This window comes from Chlamydotis macqueenii, chromosome Z, assembly GCF_036417535.1.
Source record: "Chlamydotis macqueenii isolate bChlMac1 chromosome Z, bChlMac1.mat, whole genome shotgun sequence".
Classification (NCBI taxonomy): domain Eukaryota; kingdom Metazoa; phylum Chordata; class Aves; order Otidiformes; family Otididae; genus Chlamydotis; species Chlamydotis macqueenii.
In genome coordinates this window covers 67,561,467-67,571,105 of record NC_141593.1, presented here as the reverse complement: position 1 = coordinate 67,571,105, position 9,639 = coordinate 67,561,467, and positions in this window count along the sequence as shown.

Sequence of the window (9,639 nt, the reverse complement as noted above, 5' to 3'; positions counted from 1 at the left end):
TGGGAGAAAATTTTTGTCCAGGGACTATGTCGCCAGCTTTTATTTTTCCTGTGAAAATATTCAAGTAGAATATGAAGGGTGGAAAGTAAAACATAGTGGCATGTTTAACTAAAAAACACCTGAAGACTAAAGCACTAATTAGGAACAGACACCTGAGAAAATAAATAAAATTTTTAAAGATGCACAAGCAAGGACCATGGAGAACAAGGGCAAGCTCCCTATTATTTAGATAAAAGCAAAAGCCACCAGGCCCAAAACTCATCAGCAGTCGGCAATCTTCTGTGATGAACTAGGGATAAGCTTGGTTCCTCAACAAGAAAAAAACATCCAAGATGTGAAGGGATTCCTACATTAGGAGCGTGTGCTTGGGAAATCAGCTACATCAGGACACACAGCTCTTTCACAAAATGGAAGAAGTATCATCAAGCTCAAGCAGACCTTACAAGCAGCCTTCCACAACCTAAAGGGGGCTTATAAGAAAAATGGGCAGAAACTCTTTAGCAGGACTTGTTGCAATAGAACAAGGGGTAATGGTTTTAAACTAAAGTAGGGTAGATTTAGACTAGATACAAGGAAGAAATTTTTTATGAAGAGGATGGTGAAACACTGGCACAGGTTGCCCAGAGAGGTGGTTGATGCCCCATCCCTGGAAACATTCACGGACAGGTTGGATGGGGTTCTGAGCAACCTGATCTGGTTGGAGATGTCCCTGCTCCTTGCAGAGAGGTTGGGCTAGATGACCTTTAAAGGTCCCCTCCAACCCAAACTGTTCTATGATTCTATGTTTTCTGTAGGCTGTAAAACAAAAAGCCCCAAACCAAACAGAAAACAGAACACCGACACATACTCAAATGGATTCACAAACTAATCTCTAGGGGTCCTGGTTTTGACAGGGGTGGAGTTAACTCTCCACTCAGTAGCTGATGTGTTTGGGATTTTGGATGTGAAGAATGCTGATAAACACACTGATGATAGGAGTGGTTGCTAAGGAGACCAAGGTCACTGTCTGTCTTCCCAGGTTTCACTAATGTGCAGGTACAGGAAGCTGGGAGGGATACAGCCAGAATAGTTGACCCAAACTGGCCTAAGAGAATATTCCATACCATAAATGTCATGCTCAATACTTAACTGGGGAGTGGGCCAAGGAGGTGGCTCTCTCTTTTTCTCTCACTTTTTGGAATTGTTGTGGGATCATTTACAGTGGTTTTTTTTGTTCCATGGCCACTGCTTGGGATGGGCTGTATTGGTCGTTGGGTCATCAGGTGGTGAAAAATTCTGCATAATTCGAGTTTTTTGTTTGTTTTAAGTTTTAAAAATTATTGGTTTTTCTATTATAATTATTATAATAAGATATATATAATTATATTTTCCTTTGCTATCCTAGTGAACTGTCTTTATCTCAATCCATGAGTTTTATTTTCTTCCCGATTCTCTCCACCATCCCCTGGGGAGAGAGAGGGTGATTGAGCAGCTGTGCAGTACTCGATTGCTGACCGTAGCTAAACTACAACACCAGGCTAACAAACCAAGATTGTTTTGTATGTTTAGAAATAAAATCATAAGATCTGGTAAGTACTACATTACTTAAGCATATTAAAGAACTCTAAAGCACAAACAGCAGTGATGCAACATTTTGGGGTTCCAGTAAAAGCATTGTTGGACCAAGCATGAGATAGATAGCCACCATCTCAGCTCCAAGAGCAATAACCATTCTGCTGTGAAATGACTTTGTTGTCAGTGTCAGTGGGTTTGAATAATACATTTCTTTTGTGTGTTTTCTGTATAAATTGTTTCATACACCATTATAATCATTACTGCAAAGACTTGAGAAAGGATAGTCTATGAAGATGATAAAAAGACTCTTCTAAAAATAATTAATTTCTAGCAAGTTCCACGAAAAAATTAAGGTGATGCATTTCTGCCTGATATTCTTACAAAAGAATCATTAAAGCTTTTACTGAAATAGAAGTCCAAGACAGCATTTATTCTGATGTCCTTCAAACCCTCCTTGTCCTTGCCCATGAAGTTATCAAAGTTTTACATTAATCTCTATCAACTTTTTCCATAAAATCAGACACCTAGGAAAGAAGCAATGGATTCGGGAATCTCAGCTTTGGGTACTAACAATATATGTAAGAAAGCAAAGATCCAGCCTGTGTCGCACCACTGCAGGTGGTGTAAACTGTAGCAGAGCTGCAAGCAAAGTACCTACACACAGGTTATCTACCATAGCTCAATCTCCAAAACCAGCACGAGGAAGGAGATTCACAGTTCAAGGGAAAATAGGACAGAAAAGAAGGAAGAGGTGGAGAATGGGATCCCATGGTAGCTAGTAGCAACTGGAAAAGGTCAGTAATAAAAGAGAGGACAGACACATCTGAGAAAATCGAGGCAGTTTGACTGGAGGCTGAGGAGCTGGTGGTGATACCTGAAATCTGGGAATCATCACATTAAAGTAGAAGAATAGTAAAGCTCTCAAGGTATCATGAGTCAAACTAGCAAAGTTTATATTCCCTAGGTAATCCCAACTAACCTTTGTATATTGTGTGACATGGTTTCCTAGCCTGGGCTTGCCCAAATATAACCTTGAGGACAAAATTGTCTTAGAAGCCTGTCAGTTACAAATTAAGTTCAATTCAAATTTAAGGTTAGCTTAACAGTTCATTTTGCTGCCAGTCACAAATAATTTGCAGATACAGCTGTGGTGCTTGTTTCCTTTTATCTCTATTCTGAAGCAGGAGCAGCTATGGTCCCAGCTACAATGGAAGAAAAGGGTATGATTAAAAGCTGAATAAAGGATCTCTCTCAGACATAACTGGTTTGTAGATCAGTGCTGAGGAAAAAAACAGCAATCACCACAACAGCAAAGTTGTTCAGGAAATCATACTCTCATCTAGTCCCTTCCTCCAGATTCAATTTATGTAGTCTCCTGCAGCATTGCAAAGCAATCTGCCAGGCACTAGCATAAAAGACTTTCTAAATGCTTAAAAAACCAACCAACCAACCAAACTAACTAACTAACTAACCTAAAAGGACTTCTTGGTAGTAGAGACTGCCAAGGGAGTCATAATCCAGAGGCTACTTCAGGATTCTCCATACGTTACAATTATAAATTACAGGGGAGTGAACATGGCTTCAAATCATAAGTGCCTGCAAGTCTTAGCAAAAATTATTTGTTCATCTCCTCTGGCTTAGCTATTACAATGCTTTCTCAGAATTTTCTTTTTCCCATGGTGAAAAACAAAGTAAAGGCAAACCACTCCCATGCTACTTTTGTCTTACACAATACTGCCAATATCCGAGTAAGCATGACGCTGCACTATGAAACAATAAAGCTGCAACTTCACTTCTTTATGCAATGCTATCAGGCCCTGGAAGGAAGTCAAAGACTGAAGGTGAGTAGTCATCGCTCAGTAAAAGACTGTCCTGCCCCACACTTTGTTACAAGGCTGTAATTCCAACAGAGGTTCCACAGTCCTGCAGAGGAAGCTCACATGGGGAGGGGAAAGGGAAGCCAAGATCTGCACTGAAACAGGTGAGCTGCCCTTCAGCTCTCAGAAACTGCATGTAAAATTAGAGTCTTAAGAACTATGTCTGATAAGAAAGAATAAGTTAGAAGCCCACAGATAGGAAGGAATACAAGACACTGCAGGTGACCTGGGCTGACCAACCGAAGCTAAAGCTTCTTGAAGCACCAGCTGTGATTCTCTGGTCACTGCGAGGCACTCTTAAGCTTCTTTCAAGCACTCTTTCTACTCCTCCCTTGCTTAAACGGTGACACAGTCCGAGCACATGCTGCAACATGAGTAAATGCAAAATTTCATCAAAGCTGTTGAGCCATAGTGTAGCACAGTTTTGCTTCCTACATTTGCAGAGACATGCCTGTTACTGCACCACAGATAAATGTTTAATTTGCTTAATTTTACAGCTGCCAAAGAAAACTCAATTTTTTTTTTATAAAAGCTCCATTAAGCTTAGATTTCTAGAAAACTCCATTTAAATTAAACCCTAAACTTTAGACTATACCAAACAAACAATTGTGGTTTAGGGGAAAAAAAAAAAGAAATCTCAGGCTGCTAACTGATGTTGTAAAGTTACTGCAAGAGCTTCAGGACTCAGTAAACCTGTCCGTTGACTGCTCCTTCCCTCATTTCTCATTACTTACCTCTGCAACGGTTAAGCATCCTGTCTCTTGCAGTGTGGTGTAATAAGGCAGCCCTAACTGCTCAGAAGTGAGGTTACAAACTTACTTTCAAGTACCAGCAATCGCTCTTAGGGCCCCCTCCTGAATTTCTGTAATATGACAAGGGCAGATTCACCCTTGAATGGGCTCCTGCTCATAACACACAGTGCCACCTTCTCCCTCAAGAAGGAAACTCACTGCTCTAGCCCACCTAGCATATCCGAGACATACTTGTTACCTGTTTACTTTCTATGTGGAGTGGCCTTCTATGATGGAGGGACTACATCAGTGGACAAAGGAAGAGCTATGGATGTTGTCTACCTGGACTTCTGTAAGGCCTTTGACGTGGTCCCCCACAACATCCTTCCTTCCAAACTGGAGAGATATGTTTGATGGGTGGACTGTTCGGTGGATGAGGAACTGGTTGGATGGTTGCATCCAGAGAGTAATGGTCAATGGCTAAATGTCCAGATGGAGGTCAGTGACAAGTGGTGTCCCTCAAGGGTTCATATTGAGACCAGTGCTGTTTAACATCGTCAATGACATGGACAGCGGGATCGAGTGCACCCTCAGCAAGTCTGCAGATGACACCAAGCTGAGTGCTGTGGCTGACAAGCCTGAGGGAGGGGATGCCATCCAGAGGGACTTGGACAAGCCTGAGAAGTTGGCCCTCATGAGGTTCAACAAGGCCAAATGCAAGGTCCTGCACATGGGTCACAGCAACCCCCAGTATCAATAAAGGCTGGGCGATGAAGGGATTAAGAGCAGCCCTGAGAAGAAGGACTTGGGGGTACCAGTGGATGAAAAACTGAATATGAGCTGGTAATGTCTGCTCACAGCCCAGAAAGTCAAATGCATCCTGGGTTGCATCAAAAGAAGCGTGGCCAGCAGGTCGAGGGAGGTGATTCTCGCCCTCTACTCTGCTCTCGTGAGACCCCATCTGCAGTACTGCATCCAGCTCTGGAGCCCCCAACATAAGAAGGACACGGACTTGTTGGAATGAGTCCAGAGCAGGGCTGGAGCACCTCTCCTGTGGAGAAAGAATGAGAGAGTTGGGGTTGTTCAGCCTGGAGAAGACAGGGAAACCTTACTGTGGCCTTTCAGTACTTAAAGGGGGCTTATAAGACAGATGGGGACAAACCTTTTAGCAGGGCCTGTTGCGATAGGACAAGGGGTAATTGTTTTAAAATAGAAGGAGGTAGATTTAGATTAGGTATAAGAAAGAAATTTTTTACAATGATGGTGGTGGAACACTGGCACAGGTCGCCCAAAGAGGTGGTAGATTCCCCATCCCTGGAAACATTCAAGGCCAGCTTGCCTCAGCAACGTGATCTGGTTGGAGATGTCCCTGCTCCTTGCAGAGGGGTTGGACTACATGACCTTTAAATGTCCCTTCCAACCCAAACTATTCTATGATTCTATGATCTTTCCTGCTTTCCTTCTTCTTCCCTTTATATGCTTGCTTGCTCCCTCAGAAAACATCCTTCTGTGTATAATGAAGCATGCATCTTCTGCCATCAATGCATCTGCAGGGTTTCTCTTTCAATCCTTTCCCCATGTGCCAAACATGGTTTGAGAGTTACACCTCCACAGCCAAATTCACTTCAAATGAAATGCATACACATACAGCTTGCACAGCATGGACCTTCCTTCCCTATAAAAGCAGACTAAAATGTGGTTCCTCTCTCAAATTTATATCCAGCCCTGCACAAGAAAGCTTGTGAGAGTCAGAGCAAGGATTACATACACCACTGGAGTTTAAAATACTAAATCTGCAGTCTTGAAAGAAAAATCCTCCAACCCCTTCCACATCCCCTGTTCTTAGCCTGCCTGCCCTTCCTCTGGTGCTCTGTGAAGATCAGCATCTCTCCAAATGTGCAAGACTGAGGGCTGTCACGGTGAATTCCTGAGGGAAGCTTCACACTTTTTTTACAAAAGCAGAGACTCAGAAGACAGTCCTTCTCCAGACTTCTGGTTTATCTTGGTTTTATTTTCCCATCTGAGAACCCTGAGCATGCACTGATCTGTTGCCCTTTTGTGCTCAGAGGGATTGCTGGCCTTTTAGGGTCTCGCTCTCTCCTCTTCTTTTCAAGGGTTGTACACCTTAACAGGAGTATCAGCTCATGAGAGGTACAGGCTCGAGCAGATACAAACCTTCTACCCTACAAGGAGACTGCAGTATCACCACAGAAGAAATAACATCCAGCGAGTATTCAGCTTGTCTAGATTAGAAATGTACTTTTGTCTCACTTATCTGACGGAAGGAAGGTCAGAATTTCTAAATTGCCTGCTTAGTATTTGGTCTGGTGTTTAAACTTTGTTCTTGTTTCCCTTCACAAATTGTAAGATCAGTGAATTTCAATGTGCTAATCAAACTTTGAATAACTGACTGGAAGAACACGAAGAACATCTAAGCAAATAAAGCTGCATAAACTTAGCAAAGAATCAGATACAAACAGGTCGCTGACACAATCTCCCGTAGTATCCGTACAGCCAGACTGGTGAGGTAAATTGGTGCATAACTGGATAAAGTGGTTGAGAACTGCAGGATTGTCCTCAGTGGGACAAAGTCCAGTTGGCAGCCCATTACTAGTGGCATCCCTTAGGGATCATTCTGGGAGCCCTAATGTTTGATGTCTTTATAAAAGACCTGCACAGTCATGACCTGGAAGGACAGAGTCCTTTCCCACCACCCTGAACCTGGACTCAGGTGCATCCAGAGCACTGTGTGGCATTCTCAGCTTCCCAGCACAAGAAAGTCACTGACATACTTGAGTGAGTCCAGTGTAAGGTCACCAAGATGATGAAGGCACTGGAAAATGTAACAAAAAAAAAATTTTGAAAGAAATGGCTTTGTTCCATAAACAAAAGCTACAGGTAGATGTACTGTCTTCTACAGCTACTTAGTAAGACAGCATCGAGAAAATGGAAACCAGCTCATCCAAGGGGAAAGCACAGCGACAGGGTAAGAGATGATGAATGTAGTTTGCAAGACGCTATTTTCTAATGATATATGGAAAGTTGTGGGATTTCCGCCCCCCAGCCCATGAAAGAGTCAGATATTGGAACACATTGCCCGAAGAGATAGTGGAATCGCAATCTTTCAAAATTTATCCAACTTCACATGCCCATGAGCAGTCTGATTTGGCTTTGCCCACGTGTATAGACTACCATGACCTCCCAAAATCCCTACCAACCTAAATCATTCTGTCACTACATAATGGCAACTGCACTTGTAATTTGTAATTAGCTCTTGGGACAACAATAGTGCTTATTTCATATGAACAACTGTAAGCATGATAACTTTAAGAATTAAATCAATATTAGGAACTACCAAAGTTATAATTTCCTATTTATTTATTATTGTTGCTGGTTCTCCTTATTATTTAGTGCAAGTTTCCACAGGATACTCTTCAAAATACCTGAAGAACCAGAAAACTCTCATGGGAGATTTATTCAGGATGTACAATCTAATTTCTTTCACCAGAACGGAGTCCTGAGAAGAAAAAAAGAGCAGTTATCTCCTCTCAACCAAGAATCAACAGCAGGATAGCATGATTTGCAAAAAATTCACCAAAACTCACAAAAAAAAAGCACCTTACAATATTTGTCTACCCAAAAAGCTTAATGTTACATTCATCCCGTGAAATAAACACGTGTCACTTTACCAAAAGAGAACACCGTCTTTCATGCATCTTCTGTGACCATGCTTTCAGTCCTTAGAGATCCTAGTGAGCACACTAGTGAGTTCCAAAAAACTCACCTCTTTCTGAACTTATTATATCATTATTTTTGTGCTGTATTACCATGTACTAAAACGAAACCCTTTCCCAATTCTTAAAATAACTCATTTCACAAATCAATTAAGCTATACTGTATGTTTACCTTTGCAGAGCATCTACTTGAGACTTCAGAGGTAGCAAAGGTATCTGCTATAGATTTTGTATAATGCATATATGGTATAATAATAGTAAAACTTATCCTAGATAAGCAGCTCCTAAAAATATTTTCTCCTTCCTCAAACGACATGCTATATTCATTCCAACACGCTAACCGCATGTTAAGTAGCTGCAACTTATTTTTTTATTCCTTAAAATTGAACACTATCAATAAAATAGCATATTTTACCACTATACCAAACGAAGTACTGAACTTTTAGGGCCTCTGAGGTCAAAGCTATTACATAACCACTTAAGAAAGGGAGAAACTATTCCTCTCCCTTATGTCATATGTGAATAGAGAACATACATGGTTATCTTTATAATCGAAAGACTCTCACATCAGAAGTGGTTCTTCTTTATTTCTGTTTTCTTGTTTCAGGCTGTAGTTAGCCTGGACAGACAAGGAGTAGCTGGAGCAGGTACAGCACTCCATAGTCAGCTGCCAGCTCCTTCAGCCACACATTGACAATCTTTTCGGTCCTTTGAAATGCCACCTGCAATATCGTCCAAGCAGCCACCCTTCACAGAAACTAATCAGGAGCTGGCCTTCAGGCAAGAAATATGCAAGCATGTTTGCTACAGATCGCAGACTTTTTGCCAATCAAAAATGATTTAAAAATAACTTTGAAATATTTTAAATTTGCCATATAAAAAGTGGCATTTAATGATGGCTGCTACATAGTCACATGGTGTCAGTTTGACTCTTCTTTACACTTCAAAATAATTTTCTCTGTACAATGTCCAGATGTTAGCACATTAACAGATGACAGGACATCACCAGTGCTTCCTGGCTACAGCATCTTCAGCAGCAGCGCTGTCACAGTAATGCCTTAAGCAGACCACACTGCATGCGATGTAATTCCTCAGGCGAGCAGAAACACACAAAAAATTTTCCCTACAATGTAGACCTGCAGCCTGAATTATTTCAAATCTGAAATAACCTCAGACTACAAACCAGGTAGTTCAGCACAGTAAGTGGCACAGCAGCTCCCCAGATCTCAGTGGTAACACTATGCCCAGCTGACAGTACCACACAGAAGTCCTCTGGCAAAATACTGGTCTATTTTTACAGCTTAAATACAATAGTTTCAGGAAAGAGCAAATGAATTCGAATGACTTCGCTTTTCCACTTTGGCCAATGCAGCACTGCAGAACTGCTGTTCTTTCCACGACACACATTCGCAATTTTTTAATAGGTTCTCTTTATTCTGCTTGAATGGAAATACCTCTGTAAATCACTGCAAAATAGCTGAACTGGCATAGATATTTCGGGGGGGGGGGGCAGAGCTAAACTACAGAACTGCACTTCACCAATTTTATTGCAGTTATAAGGGCGGTACGAAGACACTTCCTAGCCTGGAGTCAACATTCCAGCTCCTCAGCCCCTACACTAACGCTCGAGTGCCTTCTCACCCACCTCTCCTCTCCCAGGGCCCTTCCCTCCCGGGAGCAAGACCCGCCATTTTCTCCTCCCTCAGAGTCCGCGGTCCCGCGGCCGCAGCTCCCTCCCCTCAG